This window comes from Mytilus galloprovincialis, chromosome 6 (assembly GCF_965363235.1).
Source record: "Mytilus galloprovincialis chromosome 6, xbMytGall1.hap1.1, whole genome shotgun sequence".
Lineage (NCBI taxonomy): Eukaryota > Metazoa > Mollusca > Bivalvia > Mytilida > Mytilidae > Mytilus > Mytilus galloprovincialis.
In genome coordinates this window covers 46579995-46592598 of record NC_134843.1, presented here as the reverse complement: position 1 = coordinate 46592598, position 12604 = coordinate 46579995, and positions in this window count along the sequence as shown.

Here is a 12604-nt window from a genome sequence, read left to right as displayed (position 1 = left end):
TAACATCTTCATGCCTTACATATCATGTACTGTAGTACGACGCTAGAATAAAACTGACGTGGAAAGGTAACCGGAAACCGAAAGCTTCATAAAAATGAAGCCCAGGTGGTCGTGTGGTCTAGCGCGCCGGTCTAGAGAAGATTAAAAATACATGTTTATTAATTGTGTCAATTTGTCCGGCACAATTGACTACTGATCTTTTTAAAGGATTTTTTTTATTAAATTTCATGTGTAATGTTTACGTTGATGATAACTTTGTCAATACTCTTGATTTTGACCAAGCGATGCTTATGGGTTTTTTGAAGAGAAGTAACGGGTTTAATTTTTATTTCGCTATTTTTTTTTATGAGTATAGCAAGATTTAGTATCTATAAAAGAAGAAATTTTATATTGTTGAATCCTCAAGCTAAACTCAATTTAGTAGACTATTTTAAAACATTATTAGAAAAATACATCTCTCACTATTTTTATCTTTTAAATTAGAGAAAAGAACATTTCTTAATAATTTGATTTTGGATCATTGCCAAGAATCTGTCCGGTTTAAGGGAGATAACTCAATTTGATAACAATTATTTGTATCGACGAGGACGATAATCCATCCTCGCTCCACATGGGTTACTAGATAATTTGCCATGTGCGACTAATTCATGCTCCCATTGCTTTCTATGTTAAATTCCTCCGTTTCAAGCAGGCACACCTCTTTTGTTTTAAGTTCAAATAAAGTGGCAATCATTGCATTGCAAAGCAACACTTTATGGTGTCTTGTACTGACAAAATCAACATACCTTTAATTGCATATAAGAAAGAACTGGTTCCAAGAACTTCGGATGTACCCAAACAGGTACTTCAGATCTGACAAACAGACAAAATGTACCCTCTTTTTAAAATTTGATGCAGTTTTTTTAATATTCAAAATTAAAAGTCCAAAAGTGTTCTACAATGATCACCAGTCCTTCAGCTTTCATTTGATACCAAAAATACTTAAATATTCTACATATTTTGAAAGTTACACTCATGCGTAGGAACTATTTTGTGTTAAATATGTACTACTTTCTGGTATGTGCTTTCTGGCCGGGCCCGAATTAGTGGTGTTACACCTTAAGGGGTTGAACACCCGCTGGTCTGTAAAGATAACTTCAGTGAAAACCAATACCAGATGTTAACGCTAAAATAATTTTGATTCATGTTTTCTGTATTTTGGTGCAATTCATAAAATTAATTGAAGGCCGGAGTTCCGATCTTTGTTGAAACCGGGGACTACTGAATTAGTGTATTAGTCCTAGTTGAAACATTAAAACGGCGTAAGATGTTTGACCCAAATTGTTAAATGAAAAATGCATATAAATAAATTAAATTTTCTTATTCAAAATGGATTGATCATCAAACAAAGGAGGTTATATTAAATCTCCTTGATCAAAATGACTGAAATGTATTTGAAATTTTACTTCAACTAACACAATTGGCCCAAAGGTCGTACGATTCTTTCTTTTTTTTTAAATCTTTTTTTATGTGTATATATTGTAATGCCGACATTCCCCCCTTTTTTATAGTAAACCTATGTCTGTATAGTTTCTCGAAATTATTGAGGATAAAACGATAGATGTTAGCAGAGACATATAAATACAGAGATTGGCAACTTATCGTTACGGCTATAACCAGCGGTCAACTTCACGCGTGTGCACGAGATTTCTCGAGAGTAGAAAATTCGCCAAACAATCCGCCATATTGATTATTTACGAACAGCTTTAACGTACAGAAAACAACCAAATTATAATAAAATACAATCTATATCAACACAATTCAGTTAAGAATAACTTAAATTTATGTAGAGGCGTAGTTTATTTGTAATTTTAAGCTTTCTTTAGTAATAGCTAATAAAATTATAGGCGAATTTATATCCCGATTCAAGAAGCCCAAATTTTAGATTCAGTACTCGATAAGGCTCTGATGTTAGTGAGATGTCTAATGTTACAAGTAGTGTAAGACTTGTCATTGTTATTTTGGCTGTTGTTTTCATGATACGACAGATTTGTGTATGTTAGTTTGTTAAGAAGTTTTAGTTCACGTACTGATTCCGTATTTTCGCGGTAGTTACCTTATTATACTATAAACTCAAATAAAACTCTTCTAATGATCTACTAATAAATTTAAAGTCGAAACCCATCTTTATTGATGAAGATCAATCATTGTTTACAAACAGTATCAACATTACGGGAGTTTCCCTAATATGATCCATGGTTGCTGATTGGTAAACAATATGTAACACGCTCTGTCATTGGTCAGTCGAAAGTATAAATACCAAAACAACAACAGAAACGAGGGAGTGTTGGGTTGACAAAGAATGGGTAGTGACAAACTTTAATAAAAGCTGGAATATGTAGCTTATTGAACGTTGCCTTTGTTTTAATTTAAGGTTGTCGGTGCTGGTGCTAAGGTTGTGGGTGACGGTGCTAAGGTTGTGGGTGCTGGTGCTAAATCAGGTTGTCGGTGACGGTGCTAAGGTTGCCGGTGCTGGTACCAAGTAGGGTTGCCGGTGCTGGTACCAAGTAGGGTTGCCGTGACGGTGCTAAGGTTGTCGGTGCTAGTGCTAAGTAGGGTTGCTAAAGTGGTGGCTCACGGTGCTAAAATTGTTGGTCTCGGTACTTAATATTTTCGATGTTTTTTTTATTATACCAAGTTGGTGTGGTATAAGGTGAAATATGGTAGTAAAATCTTTATATAGAGAGATTATACAAATAGTCCAAATAAGTGACAACTTTGAGACTTGACTGTTGAGAATTATACTAGTGTTGTATGTCGAAGCAAGACCAATCATTACCGGGAACTCGACCAGACCAGTGACAGAGCCTACAAGACCCAGTCTCTCCAACGGAGATTATTTATTTTCGTACTAATAAAATATGAAACTTTATTTATTTAGATATTTTATTTCATAACTATATATAAATACAAGTATACGTTTAACCATTCTGTAATGTGTTTGGTCCGACGGTTAAAAGTGGACGTCGAACCTTTCACTTTATAGATCCTTTAAATCCCCTTTTCTTTGTGACCCTGTGTTCTCTGGTGGCCGACTCTAACACCAGGGAGGCGGCGTTACAATATATAACAGGTACCTCGAGAATTCGGAATGTTTGTCGTTTAATTCAATTTTAAAATTCATTGACAGTTAATAATTATTAAATTTACACTCACTTTGAGTAGGATAACAGCACAATTCCGCGAGTTCTGATTTGTTTTTCGTAAATTCTTTTGTTATAAATGAGGCCGTTAGTTTTCTCAATTGAATAATTCCATATGTTTTTTAATGTTGGGGCTTTTTTTTATATCAGACTATACGTACGGTATGTTTTTCTTCTTCAATGTCAGTGTGAAGACCGTACGGTTGTCTATAGTTGAATACGACCACCTATACCAAGTCAGGAATATGACAGGTGTTACATGTATCCTTTCGTTTGATGTGTTTTATCATTTGATATTGCTATTTGATTACGGACTTTTCGTTTTGAATTTTCCTCGTAGTTCAGTATTTTTGTGATTTTACTTTTTTTCGTTTGAACTTTGGTGGACAGTTGTCTTATTGGCAAGCATATCACATTTGTTTTATTTTAATATGTATGTTCGATGTGTACTGGTAGATAACTTATTTTCAAATCGGTGCTTTAGATCTTTTGTATTTTGTAGATAAGTTTCGTGCCCAATGTACAGGGAAGCATTTTCCTACTAATTTTAACAGTTTGGTCTTGTGTTGTGCTTTTATACCACAGATAAATTTGAGCACTCACAAACATTTTTAACCCCGCCGAATGCCACGGTTTTTAGTTCTGTTTTATAAAGTCAGGAACAAATTACAATGTACTTGTAATTATGAGGTTGTCGTTTCTTGCTATCCACAAGATAAAATATGGGTTGTTTTCTGCTCTGTTGACGGGTTGTTGTCTCTTTTTATAACACATTTCCCGTTTCCATTCTCAATTCTATTAAAGTTATAAAGCTACTATACGATATGGGTTTAGCTAATTGATAAAAGTCATACAGTAACTTATACGGTTGCACGAAGATAGTGAGAAAGCGTCATTTCAAAAGCAGACTCTACATTTTGTTTGTATCTACGTTATGACAACAAACTTAAATCATGTCTGAAAATAAAATCTCGGAAATGTCATATTTATTGACCCTTTCTTGTTTTTAATAAAATAATACAAGCTTCCAGCATCGTTTCCACCATATATCCACCTCGAGTATCCACAGGTATATAGCCTGAAGCTGACATGTTAATTGTCATACAAGTACCTGTTCAAAGCTAACAATCTTTATCGTTTTGTGAAGAAATTATTGACTTTTTATTTAATATTGTTTCGGTTCAATGAATTTTAATTCAGTTGAAGAGCTTGGGATAAAAAAAAATGACAAGGCAATTCTATGTTAAAACAGCAGTTTATTTTCATTTTATACAAGAATACTGTTGTATTTAGATACATATGTTAGTTTCGATTATTTTAGTCATCCGAACAAGTTTCTTTTTGACGGCGAATCTAAATTTTTATCATCATGGTAAAACGTGTCTTGAAAGGTGCTAACTTTCTAATGTATTGTGCGCACACATTATTCGATATTTAGTTTTAAGAAATTAATAACAGAAACTTGGTTTGAAGAAAAATCTATTATCTGATTTTAACTTGCGGTATCAAGTGGTCGAGTTCAGTGGTGTATTCTATATGCTGTTTTATGCACTGTTAAAGTGCGACGAAATGGAATTGTTCTCTGTTATGATTGTGTATTCAAATCGTGAGAAAATATCCTTTAAAAAGGTTATACAAGTATTGTTACGAAAAACAGTCAAAAGGACCAGTTAAAATGCAACTAGTCACTGGGGGAGTTGTCTAATTGACAATCTGTAATCATACAGCTATACTGCTGAACTTTTTTTTTTTACCAAATATGAATAGAAACAATTTAATCCCATTAATTAAACAAATGTGATTGTGTATTGATAAAACACTCAGTTGAACGTGCATCTATTTAGTACAATGCGTTAACTTTTAGATTACGATTGCATTCTCGTACTTTATTTAATATTGGTTATAAGCACGCGATAACAAACATAAACAAAACTTTGAATATATAATTAACTTCAATAATAAATTAAAAAAAAAATCATATCATTTCTTCAGCCCTAAACCAAGTTAATACAACACGTCGTTTACACTATATCACATGAATTATTACGTCTCAGCATGAATTTATAAACAAGATTGTGTAACAGGCTACGATCTGTTTACACAAACAATGTATCCTGTTGTCAAATAGAAATTGATAGAATAAAAACTTAAAATCGCCTACTTTTAAATCAAATTTGGTGCAAGGAGACAATAACCAATTTAAAAATAAACTATACCACATTAAACTATATAACTTTTCATCTTTCTCTTGGTCACAACAGCTAAGGAATGTCACCAGTAAAAGTATTTTATTTATTTTTTCAAAGCTGACCACTTTTCCCTAAAAATGACATTTTCTGTAAGAATAACGGCAAATGTAAGCAATTTGACATCACTGTATGAAAAATCTAAATTTGTTGCATGAAGTTTAAACATTATATTAAAGTAATTTATATCATTAAAAAGAAGATCACAACAGCTAAGAAAAGAACCGAGAAGAAAATTGAATATCGTCTGTAAAAGATTATTTTCCATATAACTTCTATATAACGATTGTCTCCATGTAGGGTATCTGAATTCACGCATGCGCAATGTCGACCGGACTGATTCTTGACAATGTGTAACGCGTCTTCTGATTGGCTGACGTTATTTTGTTATCAGACCATAGACCGTCATAATTTAGTCATGTGACCGTGAAGTCATTAACGTTTTTTCAAGGTTTTCTACGGTTTAAAATGGAATTTAGAATTAAATTTAAAACATTATTAGAAAAATACATCTCTCAATATTTTTATCTTTTAAATCAGAGAAAAGAACATTTCTTAATAATTTAAAATATTTTATATTGTACAATCCTGTTATCAAAGTAACAGATGACCATGCAGAAATATTATATTAATTATAAACATACTAGTATCTGAACTTGCATTGAATGTCTATATATTTGTAACTGACTATATGTAACTGTCTGTTTGTGACACCAGGTACTGTCTGGTGAATGTTGCATTGTACATATTTGAATAAAATTTTATCAAGAGAAAAAGCGCACCGGTTACAGTGCAGGCGATTTGGTGTCACGATATCACAGTAGCATGGGTTCGAATCCCGGCGAGGGAAGAACAAACAAGTTGCTTTCTTTAAAAAAAGAAAAGCAATACATGAACCTAAGACTGCTGACTGCCGGGTCACCAAAATATTGTTGCTGAAATTGTGTTTGCTTTTGAATTGAAATAATTGACTGTGAATAGAAAAAGTCAGTTGAAAGTATATATTTACAGCTTCTATTTGAATAGTTATTTTAAAGCTCGACTATCATATTTATTACTTGGTAATGTACATATTTTTCCCGATTATAACCCTTTGGCCAATTCCAATTTCTACTAACCGGATGACTTATGCAAATTGCACAAACCTATCGCAATATAAATTGTTTGCACTCAGTTTGCTTTATAATCTGGAATTCTGGATGCATTTATTTTATCTATCATATCTTTATATTTTGTTTCCTACATGAATGCCTTTATATTCTTAACTCGTATTTGAAGCTGTCTTTACTCATGGTAGATGTTGTATGTGGTGAAACCTGTGGCATGCAATTGATTGGGACCTCTTATGAAGAGACTTATTTTGGTCTCATAAAACATCTAACATTTTAAGGACTAATTTTCCTGATTTTACTTAAATCAATTCAAACATTCTACAGGGAAACTTAGTTTTGCCGAAGAATTTCTTAATTCAGAAGTTTATGAATACATGTACACACTTTTAAAATAACCAATTTATATTAAAAGGTATGTAGATATAAAAAGATACCAGAATTAAAATGATGTACGCCAGACACGAGTTAAGTCTACAATTAAGAAAAGCATCAGTGACGCTCGAATGAAAAAAAAAGTTAAAAGGCTAAAAAAATTACAAAGTTACGGAATCTATTCCTTGGGTAGACAATCCTTAGCTTTTCGAAAAGGTCAAAGTCTATAATAGGACAGTGACTCAAAAAAAGAAACACAAAAGAAACAACTCGAGATCAGAATACCGTTAGTAATGATGAAAGTCACATGTAAAGCTCTTTCTGCCCTGTCCTGAATTTAGATAACAAAAACGAAAATAAGCCTTTACGAGTGAATTTAATTGTATTGCATGCAAGTAGTATTTTAGCGCATGAAATAGTAAATAGAAAGCATCTCACTGATACTCAGGAAAATAATACACATTTGCGTCAGCACATATCTTAATCTAATAGTTGAATTCGAATGTCAAACGGCCTTCATTAAATGTTTTGACTCCGGATTCATTGACATTTTATCCGGAATTTTTGAGAACGCAATCCGATAGTGTGCTTTTGAAATGTGATCTATAATGTGAATGAATCAAGACGTGTAGGATAGTTGGTCAACACAATGAATACAATTTTCAAAACCGTACCATAGTACAAATATGTAGATGCTATAACTATTAAAACAAACAAACAAAAATTGAATTAAAATTTTATAATAAACTAACGTTCCTGTTTTTTTTTGTTTTTTTAAATATATATAATATCAATAAACACGAACGTTAAGTATTTACGGACGGACATTTTATTTATCGAATGAATCTATTTTTAAGTTCTAACATTACACTATGTGAATATATTACTATACAAAATATAAGCAAAGACTTCTAAATCCGTATACTAAAACAGTATACAATAATCAACATTATGGTTGTAATTAAATTTTGTTGTGATCATTGTAAATTATTTTTACGGTTGTTGTGAGTTTAAAATCATGCTTTATGAATTGAAAACAGTCAAATATTTTTATTCACGACCGTTTAAAATGTAAATATTAATTTTTATAAATTTATCTTACTTTCCGTTTGATGGATATATATTACAATACAAAAAAATAAATAATAATTACTCATAAAACCTAAATACTAAAATGGTATGAAATAATTAACGTAGAAATATAATGATTATTGTTTATAAACATTTTTTTGTGTATGATGCAAGAATTTATTTAGATTTAATTTTTGTGTTTCCTTTACAAATGAATATTTAAAAATACCAAAGCAGAGTATCTTGTCCTATACAATTCTATTTCTTAATTGCAACTCTGAAAATATTCTGATTTCAATCATTGTTAGTTTCTTCAGAAACATAAATACAGTATATATTTTGTATATATTTCTTTGATTCCTCTTGCATTAAATACTTTTGATAAGAATATTATCTTTCTGTTTTCCAATCTAATATTAATATTTCAACCAGAATGTTCTCTCCCGTAAGTCTATGATGAAATACACAGTATCCCGTGGTTAAATCTTCAAACATAATTAGTTTACATGTTATCGAGACAACAGACAATACCACGTTATAATTGACCCAGATAAAAACACATGTACAGTGGTCGTTTTAAAACAGATATAATTGCGTCGTCAAGGGCCATCAAGGGACCATATCAAAGACGTAGATAACAACCTGTTAAGACCTGTATAAATGACAGAAAACTTTCGAGACGTTCCGAGAATTTTATTCTGACTTCCGGCCGAGATATATCGAGTGGCCCCTAGACACATTCAAAACTCGCCAATATATAAGCATGGGGTTCATGCAAAAATTTGCGGAAGCATACAACACGTCTAAACATCAACCCAACAATGTTAGATCTGTAAATTTGCTTTCGCAAATAGGTAGGGCCAATTTGCCAGGATTTTTATTCGATAAGATAGGTAAATCATGTTTTAAATAGCCCGATAGATGCTAATTATAGTACATGAAAAATACGCCACATCATCTATTTTCATACCTTGAACAGGTATTCCTACAAAAACAAGGCCAAGACTATTGACTTTTTAATATTGATTTTATTTTATTATTGACATCCTTTATGCAAGGTACCATACCACGTAACTTGTCAAGGAGCCAAATAATATCGAATAAATTCAAATCGTATTTTTCTCATTCTGAATATATGTGTAGGACTCTAAAGTGCGATGGTACTCTAAAGTGCGATGGTCACGCTAAAGTGCGATGGTCTACGCTAAAGTACGATGGTTAAGGTGGCTCGGCCCTTTACCAATGCGCATATTTTAACGCATGTTTCTTACGACGAGTGCCTTGGAAACGGTCGCTTTAAGGGGTCTTCTCAAAAATAGCTTTGACGACCTTGGAACGCGGGCGTGTATGAAAGCACCCTTGACGATGTAAACAAGTGACGCTAAACGTTCTTCAAAACAGGAAATACGAACGGTCAGAAATTCACAGTGCTTTCTTCATTTTTCGCATAAAAGTTTAAAAGGAGAAAAATATACATGATTTAAGCATAACATTAAAAAAAAGAATATATAAATACTGACAAAGTCACATGTATGACGTCGACGGTATTTGGTGCCGCTTCGCTCCCAAAACGCATTCTCATCTTACACGGTCGCCTCGGGGGTCCGTTCGTACCATATTTTGAATTCACTTAAATACCAGTTGAATTAAATGATGTCGTGGATATTTATTTTTGAAAATGTTTTGCCAATGACGCAATGATTAACTGTAAACAAATGATAGCGATGTAAACAACTTCATGTCATCGTACAGCTTTCAAAAACAGGTAAACTTGTGACCCGTATCAGAGACATATATGTGTATATATGTCTCTGCCCGTATAGTATGGTTTAAAACATCGGGGCGGGTTTGTTATCATGATATAATCCGTTTGGCGTTTTATAACAGTTTGTTTCTGTCATAAATATATTTAAAACTTGAAATATCTTTATTTCCAAGTATTTTTAGGAGTTTATTCCCGAGTATGCGATATATTTTTCCACTGCAAAATTTTGATAATTATAGTTATACCAAAACAAATTTGAACATGTCAATTTTCTAACAGACTTAATACTTAACATTTTCATTTAAAGATATGTATACCTGCACGAAAATCATCTGATAATTTTTCTCGTATCACAATTCCATGATTTCCGGAACACTAGACTTAGTCCTATAATCTAAGACATCGGGACCAATGTTTTCTATTTTTATGATACTTTTCTATTACTTATATTGTGAATTGTTATTTTGTTGATTTGCAATTTTCTGTTGTATCTATCAATATGTCAACCGAGTTCATATTAAAAAAAAAAAGAAATATCAGCATTAAAACTAAAATAATTGAATCAGAGCACTGAATGTTATTAAAATAGACTAATGGATCCAGCAACGATCAATCGGGCGGATCCAGCCATTTTAAAAGGGGGTTCCCAACCCAGGACAAAAAGGGGGTGTTCCAACTATATTTCCCCATTCAAAGGCATTGGTCGTCCAAAAAAGGGGGGAACCCGGAACCCTCCCCCTGGATCCATCACTGTCAAAAGTAACCGGGACTGGCCTAGTATTCCGACCTTATATATCGGTCTATGATATAATTCCTAAATACTGCATGCTTTGCGGAGAACCGCAAAATTTTTGGTTTCACCATGTCGGGATTTTGCTAGGACATACACCCGCATCGTGCCGGGCAGTCTCAAACACTACTAAAGACTTTATATATAAAAAAAATCTATACTACTACTAGGTTCAGGAAAAGTTTGGATTGTAATTTAAAAGCTACTCCCTGAAGAACGCTATATTAGCCGGTGATGTTGGCAAACTTTAACTTTAATCTTAATTTTTGAAATGCTTTTTTAAAAGGTAAGTTAATAAGGAAAGTTCTTGATTAAAACAAATGATCACAAATATAGTTGAGTGATGTCAATGCGGCAAAAAAATGTGAATGACAATTTTGTTTGTGAACACTGATTTGATCTTACCGTGGCAAAGAAATGCATAACTAATCATCGAAAGTGCGATGGACTAAAAGTGTAATGTTAAAAAAGGGCTTAAAGCGGTGTTGTGGACTTTAGAGGAATTGTGGACTTTAACGGTGCCACAATGCCATAATGTAATTAAGTGACTTGCTGTAAATATATGTGAACTTTTGTGTCAGCCTATTTGTTTCTTTGTTTTTTGGATACGCTTTTACCAAACATAGATGTTAACGTTTATACGCGAGGGTATTATATTGAAGAACATTGGAGAAGACGCTCGAGAACAATTTCGATGACTAGAAACCTGAGATAACTGTGAGATGTGACAAAAGACTAACAGTAAACGTGTATATCGAAACTTTTATGTTGGTGACAATGTATATATGTAAATACCAGTATGGACTGGCGAAACTGTCGATCCGTAACAGACAACCTACCTACAGGGACCGTCAGAAATGAAGGAAAAAGGCACTCTTGTTGAAAGATTAGAAGAAGTGGTTCCGCAAGTTCAAACTGATGAAGTCATGTGGACAATATTTTCATTATAAATAACTTTAAGTTTTCATAAATGTTTTTATTCATATAGAATGCTTTATGCCTATGTTTGGTTTTTTTTTATTGTATATTAATTTTGTTTTGCTTTCTATTTTGTTTGAAGTTGTGTATTGCACATGTTTGATTAAGCTTTCATAGTTTTAATCTCTTGTCATTACGAGAGTGGGCGTATTGAGTGTAGTAAAGTAAACTGAGAAGGGTTGCTTATACTAGTTTGAGGGAGATTTACTTTAAGTCGAGTAGCAAGTATCAAAGTGACGAAACGCGCGTCTGGCGTACTAAATTATAATCCTGGTACCTTTGATAACTATTCACACCACTGGGTCGATGCAACTGCTGGTGGACGTTTCGTCCCCGAGGGTATCACCAGCCCAGTAGTCAACACTTCGGTGTTGACATGAATATCAATAATGTGGTCATTTTTATAAATTTCCTGTTTACAAAAGTTTGAATTTTTCGAAAAACTAAGGATTTTCTTATCCCAGGCATAGATTACCTTAGCCGTATTTGGCACAACTTTTTGGAATTTTGGATCCTCAATGCTCTTCAACTTTGTACTTGTTTGGCTTTATAAATATTTTGATATGAACGTCACTGATGAGTCTTATGTAGACGAAACGCGCGTCTGGCGTACTAAATTATAATCCTGGTACCTTTGATAACTACTTACACCACTGGGTCGATGCCACTGCTGGTGGACGTTTTGTCCCCGAGGGTATCACCAGCCCAGTAGTCAACACTTCGGTGTTGACATGAATATCAATAATGTGGTCATTTTTATAAATTTCCTGTTTACAAAAGTTTGAATTTTTCGAAAAACTAAGGATTTTCTTATCCCAGGCATAGATTACCTTAGCCTTATTTGACACAACTTTTTGGAATTTTGGATCCTCAATGCTCTTCAACTTTGTACTTGTTTGGCTTTATAAATATTTTGATATGAACGTCACTGATGAGTCTTATGTAGACGACGAAACGCGCGTCTGGCGTACTAAATTATAATCCTGGTATCTTTGATAACTATTTACACCACTGGGTCGATGCCACTGCTGGTGGACGTTTCGTCCCCGAGGGTATCACCAGCCCAGTAGTTAACACTTCGGTGTTGA